The sequence below is a fragment of the Lontra canadensis genome, unplaced genomic scaffold (assembly GCF_010015895.1).
Source record: "Lontra canadensis isolate GAN:19392208 unplaced genomic scaffold, GSC_riverotter_1.0 scaffold67, whole genome shotgun sequence".
Lineage (NCBI taxonomy): Eukaryota > Metazoa > Chordata > Mammalia > Carnivora > Mustelidae > Lontra > Lontra canadensis.
In genome coordinates, this window is record NW_022631061.1 from 4,766,826 (window position 1) to 4,784,085 (window position 17,260).

The 17,260-nt window shown below is 35.0% G+C and overlaps 1 protein-coding gene across 6 annotated transcripts in view; it reads left to right on the top strand.

Annotated features, from left to right (window-relative positions):
- PDS5B (PDS5 cohesin associated factor B) overlaps window positions 1-17,260 on the top strand; it is a 192,954-nt gene that overhangs the window by 34,176 nt on the left and 141,518 nt on the right. Inside the window, exon 1 of one of the 6 annotated variants that reach the window (XM_032880025.1) lies at window positions 16,643-16,659. The exons of the other annotated variants lie outside the window; for them this stretch is intronic. The gene's annotated coding sequence lies outside the window, so the exon portion shown is untranslated. Of the gene's footprint in view, window positions 1-16,642; window positions 16,660-17,260 lie in introns of those variants that run through there. 6 annotated transcript variants of the gene reach the window in all.

Here is a 17,260-nt window from a genome sequence, read left to right on the forward strand (position 1 = left end):
GTGGGAGGTTCTTTTGGGCAGTGCTATTGATATAGTCATCTTTTTAAATATATTGCTGGAGATAGTTGGCTAGTCCATGTATGTATGTTTGCTTATGAGTCTGTAATATTTTGTGGTTTTCATGTCAAAATTATATTAGTTTCATAGAAAGAGAGGGAAAGTATTCTTTATATTTCTGTTTTCTGGAAGAATTTGTAGAAGATGAAATCCATCTTAGGAAATTTGAAACACCTCATCAAGGCTGATGTTTCTTTGTGGAAGATTTTAATTTAATCGGTTTCATTAATGATGACTGATCTTCTCAGATTTTTTAAGTTTTTGTGACTCACACTTGTTTAGGAAATTAAATCATCTGAGTTGTCAGATTTATTGCTATAAAGTGGACGTTTGCAAACTGTTGCCTGCAGGCTGCCTGCTCCTTTTTGTAAATAAAGTTTTATTGTAATAGAGCCATGCCCATTTATGCAGAGTTGAATAATTATGATGGAAGGCACGAGCAAAAACGCTTACTTTCTAGTCCTTTAAGAAAAAATTTGCTAGGGGCTCCTGGGTGGCTCAGTGGGTTGAGCCTCAGCCTTCCGCTTAGGTCATAATCTCGGGGTCCTAGGATCGAGCCCTACATCGGGCTCTCTGCTCAGCAGGGAGCCTGCTTCTCCCTCTCTCTCTGTTTGCTGCTCTGCCTACTTGTGATCTCTCTCTTCTCTCTCTTTGTCAAATAAATAAATAGAATCTTAAAAAAAAAAAAGAAATTTGCTAATTCTTGCCTTAAGTATTTTTTTACCACCTTAGTAATACTCCATATAATGTCAGTAGTTACATCTCCTTTGTTATTCCTAATGTTAATGATTATTTTTCTATTCTTGATCAGTTTTTTTAAAAAAATTTATTTATTTATTCGACAGAGACAGCAAGAGAGAGAGTGTGGGTGCACAAGCAGGGGGAGCAGCAGGCAAAGGTAGAGGGCGAAGCATGCTCCTCCTCTGAGCAAGGAGCCTGGACATGGGGTTCAATCATGAACTGAGTGGAAGACAGACACTCAACAGACTGAGCCACCCAGGCAACCCTATTTTTGATCAGTTTTGTCAGATTTACCATATGTTGGCTGTTTAGATATATTCTCCTAATTAGTTGATTAATTTCTGCTCTTTATTATCTTCTTTATCTATTCTTTGGGTACATTCTTACTTTCTTTTCCTGGCTTTCTAAGTTTCATGATTAACTTATTTATTTTAAGCCTTTCTTTTTTCAATATAAACATACAAGGCTCCCAAGTTTTTCTTTCTGTACTACTATCTCTAATTCCATCAAATTTTATGTTTGGGGTTTTTTTTTTTTTTTTTTTTTACTATATCACTTAATTATAAGTGTTGTGCACTCTTTCTAACATGGAAATATTTATCTTTTTGTTTTCTCACATAGATGTGGGTGAGATTTAGATTCTTTGGAATTTTTTGAGAAATGCATTATATATCAGATTGTTCTCAGTTTTTATAAATGTTATATGTATCTTTGATAAGATTATGTAAGGGTGCAGGGTTAAATGATTCACAAATCAAGCTTATTATCTTCTTCTTATTATCTTATTTCAGTCTTCTATATCTTTACTAATTTTTGTAATATATATTTTACCAATAGTGGAAAAAGTATGTTAAAACTCCTATATTGTGTTGGTGGAAAGTCATTTTATTTCTGTGATTTTATCAATTTTTGCTGTATTTTTATCTTATTTAATAGTTTATGTAAATTTAAAGTTACTTACCTGGTGATTTGAGCCTTTTAATCATTTTGTGATGACTTTTCTGTCTTACAATTCTTTGTGTTTTAAAATACGTTTAGTCTGATAAGAATGTAGGCATTCATGTTTCTTTTTCTTACAGTTTTTGTTTTTTATTTGCCCTGTTTTTTCCCTTTGCTTTATTTTCATATTACTACAGTCATCTTTTTTTTTTTTTTTTAAGATTTTATTTATTTATTTGACAGAGACATAGCAAGAGAGGGAATGCAAGCAGGGGGAGTGGGAGAGGGAGAAGCAGACTCTCTGCTGAGCAGGGAGCAGAGCGCAGGGCTTCATTTCAGGATCGTGGGATCAGGACCTGAGCCTAAAGCAGACGATTAACTGATTGAGCCACCCAGGCGCCCCTACAGTCAATTTTTTAAAGGTTATTTTAATTGAATAAATTTGATGTGTAATGTTATACAAGCTTAAGGTGTACAGTGTGTTACTTTGGTAAATTTATGTGTTGTGATATGATTGACAAAGTAGCCATATTTATCATAGTACGTAATTATAGAACAACATTTTCCAGGTTTACTATGCTATACAATAGGTTTCTATGGTTTATTTTAGTCCTCACTTTAAATTTGTATCTTTGAATACAACTGATCTTATTTCCCTTAGGCCCTAGAAATTAATATTTTACTCTTTTTTTTTTTAAACAGGTTTCAACTTTCTAAAATTCCATATATATGTCTTACCATATGTACTTGTCTTTCTTTGTCCACCTTATCTCACTTAGCATAATGTGCTCAGGGTCCATTCATGTTGATGTCCTGCAAATGGCAGAACATCCTTTCTTAAGGCTGAATAATAGTCGTATGTTATGTACCTTTTTAATCCATTCTTCCTTTGATGGGCATTTGAATTGTTTCCATATCTTGACTGTTGTGAGTAATGCTGTGGTGAACTTGGGGATACATCTATCTCATCAAAATCTGTTTTCAAAAGAAAAATCCTGCTTTCATTTCCTTTGGGAATATATCCAGAAGTGGAATTGCTGAATCATGTGGTAGATTTACTTTAAATTTTTTGAGGGACCTCCATATTGTTTCCCACAGTGGTTGACCGGTTACATTCTCACCAATACTGTATGAGAGGTCCCTTTTCACTGCATCCTCACCAGCACCTGTCGTCTCTTCTTGATGATAAACATTCTAACTTTGGACTCGCCCCAAACTTTACTACAAATAACCTACTGTTGAGTGGAAGCCTTAACCAGTAACATAAACAGCCAGTTAACACGTAGTTTGTATGTTTACATGTGTAATATACTGTATTCTTAAAGTAAGATAAGCTACAGAACAAATATTATTAAGAAGGCCATAAGGAAAATACATTTATAGTACTGTCCTGTGTTTATTGATAAAAAGCTACATACAAGTGGATGTGGGCAGTTCAAACTTGTATTGTTGAAGGGTCAGCAGTTTAAGATCATATCATCAGCATATAGTGACAGTTCTAATTTTTCTATCAAATTTGATTGCCTTTTATGTCTTTGTTTTGCTTAGTTGCTCTAGCTAGGATTTCCAGTGTTATATTGAGTAGGAATGGCAAGAGCGGGCATTCTTGTCTTATTCTTGATCTTAGAGGAAAATACTTTTAATTTTTCTCCATTGAGTATAATGTTGGCTATGGGTTTGTCTTATTTGGGTGTTATTATGTGGAGGTATGTTTCTTCTATACCCAGTCTATTAAGGGTTTCTATCATGGAAGAATGTTGTATTTTGTCAAATGCTTTTTCTGTGACTATTCAGGTAATCATATGATTTTTGTCTTTCCTTTTAGTGATGTGTGATAGATTTATTGATATGTGTATGTTGAACCTCCTTGCATCCTAGGGATAACTTACACTTGGTTGTATTTTATTATCTGTTTGATGTGCTCTTGAATTGAGTTTGCTGATAAATTTGTTGAGAATTTTTGCACCTATATTCATTAAGGATACTGCTCTATTGTTTTCTTGAAGTAGCCTTATCTGATTTTGTTATCAGGGTAATGCTGGCTTCATAGGATAAGTTTGGTAGCGTTCTCTCCTCCCTCATATTTTGGAAGGGCTTGGTGTTACTTAGTCTTTAAATGTTTGGTAGAATTCTCCAGTGAAGGCTTCTGGTCCTGGTGTTTACTGTGTAGTTTTTGAAAATTGTTTATTCAATTTCTTGGTCTGTTCAGATTTTCTGTTTCTTCCTGAGTGAGTCATTGTTGGTAGGTTGTTTATTTCTAGAAATGTATCCATTTCTTCCAGGTTATGTAATTTGTTGGCATATAATTGTTCATAGTAGTCTTTCATAGTTTTGTTTTTGTAGTATCAGCTGTAATTTATTCTCTTTCAGTCCTAATTTTATTTATTTGTATTTAGGCTTTTTTCGTAGTCCAGCCAGTGGTTTGTCAGTTTTGTTTTGTTTTTTAATTTTTTTTGAAGAACCAGCTCTTAGTTTTTGTTGAGCCTTTCTAATTTATTTATTTTTTTGTCTTTGTTTCATTTATTTCTACTCTGATCTCTATTATTTTCTTCTTTCTACTAACTTTGGGCTAAATTTGTTCTTTTAATAGTTACTTGAAGTGGAAAGTTAGGTTATTTGAAATCTTTCTAATTTCTTAATATACATGCATTTATGGCTATAACTTTTCCTCAGAGCCATGTTTGCTGCATCCTACAATATTGATAAGTGGTTTTTCCATTTTCATTTGTTTCCAGATGATTTATTTCCCTTTTGATGTTGTCTTGATCCAGTGTTTGTTTAGAAATGTGTTGTTCATTTCCCACATATTTGTAGAACTTCCTACTTTCCTCTTGTTGATTTCTGGTTTCATACCTTTGTGGTCAGAAATGATAGGGTATGATTTCAGTCTTCTTAAATTTGCTTGGAGGGCATGGGTTGCTTAGTCAGCTAAGCGTCTGACTCTTGATTTTAGCTCAGATCATGATTTTAGGATCTTGAGATTAAGCCCTAATGTTGGACTCTGCATTCAGTGTGGAGTCTTCTTGTCCCTCTCCTTCTGCTCCCCTCACACTCAACCTCCCCCATATACGCACAAGCACTCTCTCTCAAATAAGTAAATCTTAAAGATTTTATTTATTTGATAGAGAGAGGTCACAAGTAGGCAGAGAGGCAGGCAGAGACAGAGGGGGAATTAGGCTCCCTGCTGAGCAAAGAGCCCGATGAGGGGCTCGATCCCAGGACCCTGGGATCATGACCTGAGCCAAAGGCAGAGGCCTTCACCCACTGACCCACTGAGCCACCCAGGCACCCCTTTCTTCCTTTTTTTTTTTTTTTTTAAGATTTTATTTATTTTATTTGTTAGAGAGAGTGTGAGCACAGGCAGACAGAATGGTAGGCAGAGGCAGAGGGAGAAGCAGGCTCCCCGCCGAGCAAGGAGCCTGATGTGGGACTCGATCCCAGGATGCCGGGATCATGACCTGAGCCGAAGGCAGTCGCTTAACCAACTGAGCCACCCAGGCGTCCCCCCTTTCTTCCTTTTAAATAATAATTGATACCCTTTAAATTCTCCATTGCATAAAGTTAACTTTAAGATTTAAAAACTAGGCCCTTTTCAAAGTTGACACAAAGTCCCTTTTAATCGGGTCAGCACCTTCCTCCCAGCTTCCATGATGATGTTGCCCAGGATTTTAGGTCTCTTTTTTTATCCCCCCATATGAGATTTGTTATTATGTACAGTGCTTGTTTGTATCTTGCATCCATGTTTAGAATTACTTTTTAAAAAATTTCTCTTAGGATTTTGAAGTTTGCTGTCATCTGATATCTCTTAATTCTCCTTTAAATTTCTCATCTGTTTGTTTTTTAGTCCTGCATTTTATGTAGTTTCTTCAAATTACTAATTTTTATCACTGACTTTCCACCCATTTTTAATCCATTTAACCCGTTCATTGAGATTCTGAAATCAGCCTGATACTAATTCTGAAATTAGTATCTTTGTTCTTTTCTGTTTTTTTCCTGGTGATTTTCAGAAGCTTTTTTTTGCTAATGTATCCTGTGTTTTAATTTTAAAAATTCCTTTTACACTTAATTGATATTTTATAATTTGGCAATTAAATTTTAATATTTAAATTCAGTGGTGCTTAACATGTTCACACTTGGTGTTTTCTTAAGTGTGTGTGATCCTTGAGCTTAATACATGAAAATTTGGGAGCTTAATTTTATTGGGAATTTTTTTTTTTTTTTTTAATTTAGAGGATTTGCTTTTCCATCTGCTAAGAAATAGGACTTGTTTTATCTTGGGAACTTTCTAGAGTCTATATGTTTAAAGGATGACTCTCAGGTTTAGCTTTCATCCTTGTAACTGGCACAGAGGTGATACGGACTTTTGTGTGGAAGTGAAGGTGAGATGTAGAAACCTTACAGGTTTTCCTTTTTATGAATTCGGCAACGTGATAATAGTTTTCTACTGGATCTTTTGGGCTCTTTATAATACATAGTCTGTTTATACTGAATATTGATATCATTTTTTTAAGTTGTATTTGTTAGGCTCCTCACTACTTGGGTTGATATTTACTTAAAATTTTTTTTTAAGATTTTATTTATTTTTGCTAGAGAGAGTAAGCACACACACAGTGGTTGGGAGGCGGTGAGGGAGAAGCAGAATCCCTGCTCAATCCCAGGACCCTGTGATCATGGCCTGAGCTGGAAGAAGACGCTTAACTGACTGAGCCATCCAAGCACCGATTTCTGTTGGTATTTAGTTAACCTCTCCCCTCACCCTTTCTGGAAGGTTGGGACTATTGTGGTTTCAAGTCTCCAGAATTTTCTTTTATCATTGCTACTTTTCAAGTAGTCTACTTTTATTATGTATATAAGTTTCTCCACAATTCATTCCGAGTATTAATTGGAAAATTCTTTAAAATTTCTTTTGTTCCTTTCTCTATTTTTATTTCACTTGGCCTGTTTGCTCTGATTTTCAGTTTGTGCACTCTTTTGGACCATGTTTATGTGCTTATTGATTTATCCTTATGCAGTTGTAAGTGGGATCTAAATTAGTCATTATTGATAGTGGGTGTGGGCTGCTTTAGCAGTTGTACCAATTAGGATTATTTTCTCTAGATGAGTTCTGCTAAGGAATGGGTGGCTCTAATCCTTTCTCTCTGTGGGTTTTCTCTGGTATGGTAAATGAACGAGACAGGCTTTAAAAATGTAGGATTATTTTTAGGGTATGTGGGCTGGGAGCATACTGGCAATTCTTGTGTCTCCCTGGAACAAGACAAATGGCTGAGAGAGCATTTGGGTCACAAAATCCCAAATGATTTATCTTGCAGTCTATGCCAAGTCAAGAAAACTCATATGAAAGCTCTTGGTCTGTCTTAGTTCTGTTTTGATTTCTGGTGGAGTTTCAGAATCCTATGTGCTGTGTTATCTGAGCTGAGAATATTAATAGGAATTAGGAAAATAAGTTTCTGTAGAGATAAGAGTAATGTTATTGGAAGATTCTGTTTGCTTGTTTGTGAATTATGGTGGGCCAAGGCTAAGGAAGTTCCATTTTATTGTCTTCAGTCCATTCCACCCCATTTCTTCTGTGTTGGGATGGCTTCTGCAGTTTTGGTTTTCCTTCTGTCAACTCTCAGCATCGTCAGTAACCTTCTGATTTCTAATGCTGTTTCTTTTTCCTTGGCCATCTTAATGGATTTGGGGAAGAAGGGAGGTAAATGTTTTAATGTGGTCGACTGCTCTAAAATCAATGGTGTTGAAAAAGAGTCAAAGGTTTATTCTTTTGTTTCAGGTAGAAAGTTTTTTCTTAACTAGAGAAAAGATTTTGGTGGTTTTATTTTTTACATTGAGCTCTAACTTATGCATAGTCACTCTTTCCTTACTGTTTCCCTCCTTCTTCTCCACTCCTTTTCTGTTGTTTTTGCTTGGTTTTTGGTATGCATAATGAGGTGGAAATATTAAGGTTTTTCTTTTCTCCCTTTTGTTTGTTCCTTTATTACCAAAGAAGGACTTTTTGTTCTCTCCTTGTTCCTCCTGTTCACACTGAAAAAAAAAAAAATCTGATAATTTGAGAAGTCATTGGGGTAATTTCCAACACCAGAGTTTTTTTGTAAACTGGATTTCAATTGGAATAGAAAAATCTCATGAATTACACACAAAAAGGTTATTTAATGAGACTTCTTCTTTGTTAGTATATTTATGTATTGGGTTGTACTGCTATTAAAAAAAAAAAATTAAGAGTATTGTCCTGGCCTTAGGCTGTCAATTGTAACTTGTGCCTCCCTGGAGAATTTGTTTTTCAAAGGAGATCTTCTGTGGTGCTGAGCTGTTTTAATTGAAAGGCTGGGGCACTTTTGCCCCTTTGCCTTCAGCAGCCCTAAACTATTTGTTGAAGCCTCTGGGTTCCGGTGAATACTGTTACCCATGTGGAGGAGGAAGGCCAGAGTGTGGTCCTAGGCTTCTCCTCAACTACAGAGACTTCTGCCTTTTAGATATTTTGTAACTTAGAATTTGGTGGGGGATTTTGAAAAAAGGGCTCAACTGCTAAACAGTGTTTGATAAAGATTGCTAGTAACCAAGGCTTTGAGACTGAAATAGTCCTTGTCTTTAAATAAACAAATAGAATATAGGCAACATTTGGGTATTTTTTTGTTTAATTATTGGTATTCAACCTTTAGTTTTGTTTCCTGCTTTTCTAGAATTAAATGTGATGGTAAACACCGTATAATTTTCATTTTTTATGTTTTCTGCAGTTTTTAATTTTCTTTGCTCCATTACCAATGAAAATAGGGTAGAGATGATATACCCTACTACAACTTGCAAATATCTGTGAGAATCACTTGTAAATATATGATGAGAGGTTCCTAAAAGTGCTTGTCTTATGGTGCCCTTAGTGTTTCATCCCATTTTTTCATAGAGCCAAAAAATAATACTTAATAGTCCTATTTAAGTTATGTACAGATAACTTAAGTATTTATGGCCTAGGAATTACACATACGCTGAAAGAAAAAATATTTTTTTTCTTAAATAAGAATAGTTACTAATGGGTTATGTTTGCTTGTTGGTCATAGACAAGTCCTCAAGCCTTAGATTGGACACTGCCACCTTAGTTCTTATTTCCCACTGATTTCCATGCAGTACTTTTTATCATATCAACTGCCCCAAACCCAGTTTCTCAAAGATGTGGTACCTTCCAAAGGAAGGTAGAATGGTCTTATGTTGAAATGGAATTACCTTGAGCTAGTAGTTCACTTGGTGTATGACAGATCTTGAGAATTGTTATGTTTCCTTGATAATTAAAAAAATAGCCCATAATGCCTGTAAGTTTGCTGTGGTGTCTTGGGTGTCTTCAGATGACTTAGAGTACCATTTGGTAATTTCAGGTGTAGGGGTTTACAGTTTTTACAGCAGTTAATAAACAAATCTTTACTGTCTACATTTTATAAAAGAGAAAATGAATCCATTTCTGTAGGATAAGCTATAGGTGTTTGTATTAAGCTGACCCATTGAGCTGTCTAATTGGATCTCAAAAGACAGTCTGTATTCTAAAGTTTACTTCTTATGGCTATTTTTTTTTTTTAAGTACTTCATTTTCTGTGACTTTTTATGCCCTTTTTGGAGAAGAAAACTTAGGTTTGCTAGGGATTAAAAAGAAATAGTTTCTTTCAAAATGAAAGATAGCAAAACCGCTTTCTGTATTGATGTTCTTTCTGTTACTTTTTTTTTTCCTGGGAAAATATATAAAAGAGATAAAAAAATAATTTTCAAGTGGTTAATTGAGTAATTGTTTCAGTGGACTTGTGAATAATAGCTCAACCAATGTTGGAGAGCTGAATAGTAAGAATTGCAGATAACTAAGTATATGATACAATAAGATAATAAAATTGTAATGTTTCAGACCTTGAAGAGCTCTAATGGGATGAGGATGGAGATGACGGTTCAGAGCTCATTGGGTCATGTAATTGAATTCTTCTGTATATTTTAGGATCTTCCAGTGAAAGATGATGAAAAGAAAGAAGAAAGAGAACTGGTTAGAGAGATATTATGATTTTACTCTTATTAAAGGCAGAGGTGTCTTCGACAGTTCAAAATATTTGCACTCTTGGCTCCTGTCATGGTATACAACCTTGAATATCTTTCACCTCGTCTTCATTTAAAAATTCAGTTTTAAGAAAAAAGTGTTAATGAAGAAAAGCAAAGCCCAAAGGATAGCAGTCCATAATAATTTTAGATTATTGGCTTGTTTTTGTTACTTAAGGATTGCTTTTAAAAATACTTTATTATAGATACTTTGGAATAACATATCTATAGAAGAAATGTTTTCCATCCCAGGTTCAAATCATGTTTATATTTCATTTTTACATACTTAACAGTGGAAATAATTTTGAGTTCTATATTTCCCATTAATTTCTGTATGTATTTCTCCATTTCAGTAGAAGGGCTTTTATTTTTGGTGTGTGTTGTGGGTACTTGTTTTATGAAGAAGTCCATTGCACGCACACACACTGGACAGTAATGCTTTTCTCCTCAGCATTGGTGTAGATGAGCTGATGGAACTTGTTCATTGTAATAGCTGCACAATATTCCACGGGAAGATTTACCACACTTCATTTAGCTGTTTCCTTGTAGATGGCAGGTTTTTTCTACACTTTTTTCTTCCGCTCTCAATAGTGCTAAGATGAACACTTTTGTACAGTTTATATTGACATTTTTGTTTCTGTGAGATAGGGTGGGAAGAGAAGGATTACTGGGTTTAAGGGAATGTATCATTAAAATTTAATAGATATTATGAATATATATATATATTTTTTAGAAAGTCGGTAATAATTCACATTTCCCAAAACACTGACAGATCGCTGGTTTTCATGTTGTTCCTTGGGGATTTCCTTGACAGGAAGAGTTGTGGTCATTGGGGTACTGATCACCTAGTTCAGCAAGAGCAGCTCTTTTAATCTGTTCACTATATTGGACATGGTTATAAGATCTTGGTTAGAAGAACGAGTTTCATGATTAAAGTAAAAGTTTCAAGAATCATTGCTTTATGTAATTAGGTTTTTTTTTCCTTAGATTAAAGTGCACATTCAGATCACTAACTTTTTGGATGCTTGTGTTGGCTCCCCATTCCTGTAGAATTGTCTTTATTGAATCATATTTTAAATACCTTGAATTGTACTTTGGCTTGCGCTGAGGGCTTAAAAAAAGTAAATAAAACTCACTTCTGTGCTTATTTTAGGTATGTTGCAGGGTTATCCTTTTTATTACTGACCTGCTGAGGGTTCACTGAGCACTCAGGTGTCAGAAAAAGCTCCACTTCCCCTAATCAAGTTTTAGGTTTTTCAGTCATAGGTAATGTTAATCTTACAGTTGATATATCTGTTTGATTTATTCACCTTATGCTCTTTGAGGATAGTTTGTTAGTGATTTATTGGTTATGCACTATAATTATAATGTTCCCTATTTTGCTTCTGAAATAAGTAAAACCAAGAAATTAGGTATGTTCCTGTGGCTGTCTCCTGTCATATAACCATGTAAATAACTAGGGTGTACTTCCAGTTCTGCCATTCAAGAGCTTTGTGATCCTGGGTTAATCAGTCAACTTATCTTGACCTTGGTTTCTTCGTTTGTTAAATAAGGATGATAATAAAATGACAGTCGGTGATGATTTTTCAAGAACATCTTTCAGTAAATATAGGCTTTTGATGGGTTTTGTGATGAAAAAAAAAAAGGAGACTATAGTGTAGCCCATTGATATTAAATATGTGGCTGTTAGGACAAATGAGGCTCAAACCTGGAGCTTTCAGATGTTGTTTAACCCACTTAAATATAAATAAATGAATGAATAAGTAAATAAATAAATAAAAGTCCCCCCCCCCCCAATTTTGTTGTTGTTTTTGTTCAGATTTTGTATTTTTTCTGGATTCAGTCTTACAAGAGTGTCTGTTTCTAGAAATTTACTCAATTGTACAATCTTCTTAGTAACCCAGTTGAAATAGTAAAGCGTTCCTAGGGTTTTGTTTTTTTTTTTTTGTCATTAGCCTTCTAGATATTTTAAGCAATGCACCTTCTCTCTAGAAAAAAGCACATTTTCATGCACATGCAAACTTTATGTACTCCTTTAGAGGACTATATGACCTATTAAAGCCCATTTTTATGGGTTTCCTACATGGATCTTCAGTTTAAGGACTGATCTGCAGTGGTGTTCTCAATCTCGAGTGCATTTTGACCTGTGGGGGTAATTTGGTACTATCTGGAGACATTTTTGATTTTGTCTAAAACTAAGGGTGATGGTGGTGTGTGTGTGTTGGGGGGGGTACCCAGGGATGCTGCTATCTTGGAATGCACAGGAACACTCATCTGTTCCCCCATAATAAAGGATTCTGAGCAAAAACATCAACCAGTGGTCTTTAGGTTGAGAATCCCTGATCTAGAGGAAGAGATCAATTGGATTCTTCTCAAGAATCCTTCATAATCCTTGAAATCTAACTGGGCTTCATTGCCAACAGTTGAGTAGTATATTGTTCAAGCTTGTAATCTTTGGGCCTCACTCTGTCTTGAATATTCTTTTTTTTTTTTTTTTTTTTTAAGATTGTATTTATTTTTCATGAGAGGAAGAGAGGCAGAGAGAGAAGCAGACTCCCCTTGAAGCAGGGAGCCTGAAGTGGGACTTGATCCCAGGACCCTGGGATCACGACCTGAGCTGAAGGCAGACACTTAACTTACTGAGACAACACCCAGGCACCTCTGTCTTGAATAGCCTGCTGTTGGTATTTGTATAATTTTGTATAATTCACTTTCTTTTTTTTTTAAAAAAGATTTTATTTATTTATTTGACACAGAGAGACACAAGTAGACAGAGAGACAGGCAGAGAGAGAGAGAGAGAGAAGCAGGCTCCCTGCTGAGCAGAGAGCCCGATGCGGGACTCGATCCCAGGACCCTGAGATCATGACCTGAGCCGAAGGCAGTGGCTTAACCCACTGAGCCACCCAGGCGCCCTATAATTCACTTTCTTATTCCTTTTCAGGTTTCTGCTCAGATGTCAACTTCATTGAAATGTCTTTGCAATCTTAAACAGCTCCCTTCCCCACTTCCTGAATTTTCTTAACATTTCACATTACCTAACACATATACTTACTTATTTGTTGTCTGTTTCCCACCAGCTTTAAGTTCCACAAGAGCAAGAATCTTTACTGCTGTATCCCCCATGGATCAAAAGTGCAGGGATATAATAGATGCTCACATATTGTTAAAAGAGTGAATGGCATGAGTCTGTAGTATGGCAAGTTTGTTTTTATTTTGGTAAAGCCTTACGTTTTAGGGATCAAATGTGCAGATGGTAAGGTTAACAACCTTTTGTGAAAAGTAAGGCCTCTTACCTAAGTTCTTATCTGGATGTAGCATAAGTTGAGTGTATCTGAGGGCTAAAACAAGGATTAAAAGGAAATAGTTTTTGACTGCTCTAGAATATGAATCAGGTACTTGAAGTTGTATTCTTTACTGTTCTTTAAACTTGTTTGACTATGGGAAATATCTGAGACATCCTTAAAATGTGGTATCTGAAGTCCCTCCCCAAATCTACTGAATCAAAATTTCTAGAGGAGAAACCAGGGCATCTTTATTAAAGATAAATAGGAAAAGAATAGTTTTCAACAAACGATGCTGGAAAGAACTGGATTTATACATGCAAAAGAGTGAAGCTTGGCCCTATATCTTAAACAGTATATAAAAATTAGCTTTGAGCTAATTTTGGATCAAAATTTGGATCAATAACCTAAAGAGTTAAAGCCATAAAGTCTTAGAAGAAAACATAGCAGTAAAATTTCATGACCTTGGATTTGGCAATAAATTCTTAGCTATAATACCATCAGCAAGAACAATAAAAGAAAATGGATACATTTGGCTTCATAAAAATTAAAAAGTTGTGCATTAAAAGACATTGTTAAGAAAGGGAAAAAACAATGTACAGAATGGGATAAAATATTTGTAAATCATACATCAGATAAGGATTTAATATCCAGAATATATAAAGGATGCCTGCAACTAAACAGCACAAGGACAAATAACCTAACTTAAGGCAGAGGACTTGAATAGACATTTCTCCACAAAGAATACATAAAATCCTAAGTATATACCAAAGAGAATTGAAGGTGGGAGGGGTCTTGAAGAGATATTTGTATCCCAATGTTTATGCCAGTATTTATAATAGCTACAAGTAGAAACAACCTAAGTGGAAACAATCTATCAACAGATAAATGAATAAACAAATATGGTGTTTATGGATGGAATGTTATCCATCATAAAAAAGAATGAAGTTTTCATGCGTGATACAACATGGATGGATCTTGGAAGTAATTTTAGTGAAATAAGCCAGACATAAAAGGACCAATATTATATGATTACATTTATATGAGATACTTAGAGCAGGCAAATTGATAAAGACAGAAAGTAGATAGAGATTATCAGGGGCCAGGGAGAGTAGAGAATGGGGGTTATTTCTTAATGGTTATAGTGTTTCTGTTTGGGGTGATGAAAAGTTTCAGAAATAGATAGTGGTGATGGTTGTACAAGTTTGTGAGTATAAACAGTGCCATTGAGTTGTACATTAAAAATGGCAAATTTCATTTTACATACATCTTACTATAATAAAAAATTAGTGTATACCAAAAGCTGTTAACTCATATACTTTAAGAGTGAATTGTTTGGTATATGAATTATATCCCAATAAATCTGTTCAAGAAAACAAAAACAGGCATTCATGTTTGGGCAGCAGTGCCAAAGAACAAAATTGGGTTGATTTTGGCCAGGAAGAATATAAGGTAGATATTGGCAATTATCTGTTAAAAACAGAAAAAAGGTCTTCGTAATTCTCTCATGGAATGAGCAGCAGTTTTCTAGTCAAGGTGATGCAGGTGCGAAGTATTCCTAACAGGTAAAGAAATTATTGGACATAGTGCAATTGAGAATAACTGAAAAAAGTAACATTAATGAGACTAGATTAAAGTACTTGTGAACACCTTCAAAATTTTTATATTAAGGAATATCTTCAAATATTTATGTACTATTTTGGTTTTGGTATTTTTTCCTATTGTAAGGAAATTTACTGAGAATTTTATCAAGTTAAACTTTTTGATGGACTTGGTATCCAGATTTGTCTTCCAATCATTTTCCTCCCAGTTTAGTAATTGTATTTCCATCTACAAGACACATAACTTAAATTTCTAAAAAAGTGTTGTTGTGGTAAGGGCAGTTAGTATAATGGAAAACAGGAGAGAACTATGCTTTAGTGCGAGAAAAAAGGTTAAGACAGCAGTAAGAAAGCTCTATCCAATGATTGGAAAATACCCTGACCCTTTCTTAGATCATATCAGACATGGTCATTTATCTCACGGGATCTCTGTTACTTCCCCTAACCTTAGCTTCCCTCACTCAGGGAATTGAGAAGAAAATTGTTTACAGAGGGCTGCTGTGTTCAATTATAAGGTGCATGGTGTAAGTACCTTAAATAGTGCAAACTCGGAGAGATCTGTACTTTTATTTTTTTGAGACCTATACTTTAAAAATCTAGTACATCTTGCATAATACTATACTTCTTTAAGACTACAGTAAAATGGACATAAATGTACTATCTGTATTGATACCTAAGGACCGCACCATACTGTATGCAAAATAAAGTGCAGTTATTAATTCTACCTAATTAAAAGTAATATAGTACTTATAGTGACCAACATTTAATTAACAACTTCACCTTAGGTAGAGGTTTTGTAGTTACAGTATTGTAAACTTAAAAATATTAAAGTTCTCTTCACAAGAAAAAATTTGTGACTTGTTAACTAGACTTATTTTGGTGATCATTTCACAATATATAAATATACTGAATCATTATATTATACCCCTAAAACTAATATAATGTTATGTGTCAATTATATCTCAGTATAAGTTTAAAAAACCTTAAAATGTGGGACCATATATTATATTTGACGTTATATTGTATCTAGGTGTTTGACAAAAAAGATTGTTTAGATTTATTGTGTTATGAAGAAAAATATGTTCTATAACATTTTTAAAGTGGTCATCAAGGGGCACCTGGGTGGCTCAGTGGGTTGAGCCTCTGCCTTCAGCTCAGGTCATGATCTCAGGGTCCTGGGATTGAGCCCCGTGTTTGCCCCTCTCTCTGCCTGCCTCTCTGCCTGCTTGTGATCTCTCTCTCTGTCCATAAATGAATAAATAAAATCTTTAAAAAAAAAATAAAGTGGTCATCTAAAGTGATCTATTGATGCAAAAAAAAAAAAAAAGAAAAAAGGCTGAAAAGCCTGATTCAAAACTGCCTTTTTTATAAGCGGAATATTTAATAGTGTCAAGAATCCCTAAATCTCTTTACCTGTTTAGTTCAGTTTCAGTTGAAGATGAAATATCTGTGAGGCTGTTTTCCCCACGTTTAACAAAAAATTGAAGGCTGTTTTTAATTTTGCTGAATTTTTTTTTCTATTAGTAGTAGAGTATTACCTTCAAGGGCCTACATCTTGAGAAAACCTGAACTCTAATAAGTTTGCTTATGACACTGGGAACAAATGCCCGTGGAGACTATGCTTGTACATTATTTGGATTGCTGTTGTTTTGTTAATGTTCTGTTTTATCCATTTTTTTGAAAAGTGTGATTTTGCAAAATGTGAGACTTTTCTAGAAAGGCACATAAAACAGATACCTGTTCTTACTTGTTTGTTAGGTTTTTCAGACCTAGCATATTTCTCTGCCTTTTTTTTTTTTAAGTTTATTTACTTGACAGACAGAGATCACAAGTAGGCAGAGAGGCAGGCAGAGAGAGAGAGAGAGGAGGAAGCAGGCTCCCTGCTGAGCAGAGAGTCCTATGTGGGGTTCAATCCCACAGTTCGACCCTGAGATCATGACCTGAGCTGAAGGCAGAGGCTTTAACCCACTGAGCCACCCAGGCGCCCCTTCTGTGCTTTTTTTCATTGCTCACTCTGCTTCATAGTTACCTTGAATCCTAGAATCCACATGTAGCCATTTTACTGTCTTCCACAGCTTAAATTGCAACTCTGTGATATGCTGCTGACACCCTTCTCTAACATCTGACAGAATGGATTGTTCTCTTTTGTGTTTTCTTTAAAACACTTATTTTATGTGTATAAGTCAATGAATTTTAGAAAGGTTAGTGTATATAACCATTGTTCTCCAAAGATAACGGTGTCCATTTATGGTGACAACTTTCTCAACCCCAATCCCAGATGACAACTCATCTATTTGATTTTTATGGATGTTTCATGGTAAATGTAATCTGTGCAATATGTAGTTTTTTGTGTCTGGCTTATTTATTTATTTATACATTTTTTAGATTTAATTTTTTATTTTTTATTAACATATAATGTATTATTAGCCCCAGGGGTACCTGTGAATCACCAGGTTTACACACTTCATAGGACATACCTTCCCCAATGTACATAACCCCACCACCATCTCCCTATCCCCCTCCCCCCGGCAACCCTCAGTTTGTTTTGTGAGATTAAGAGTCTCATGGTTTGTCTCCCTCCC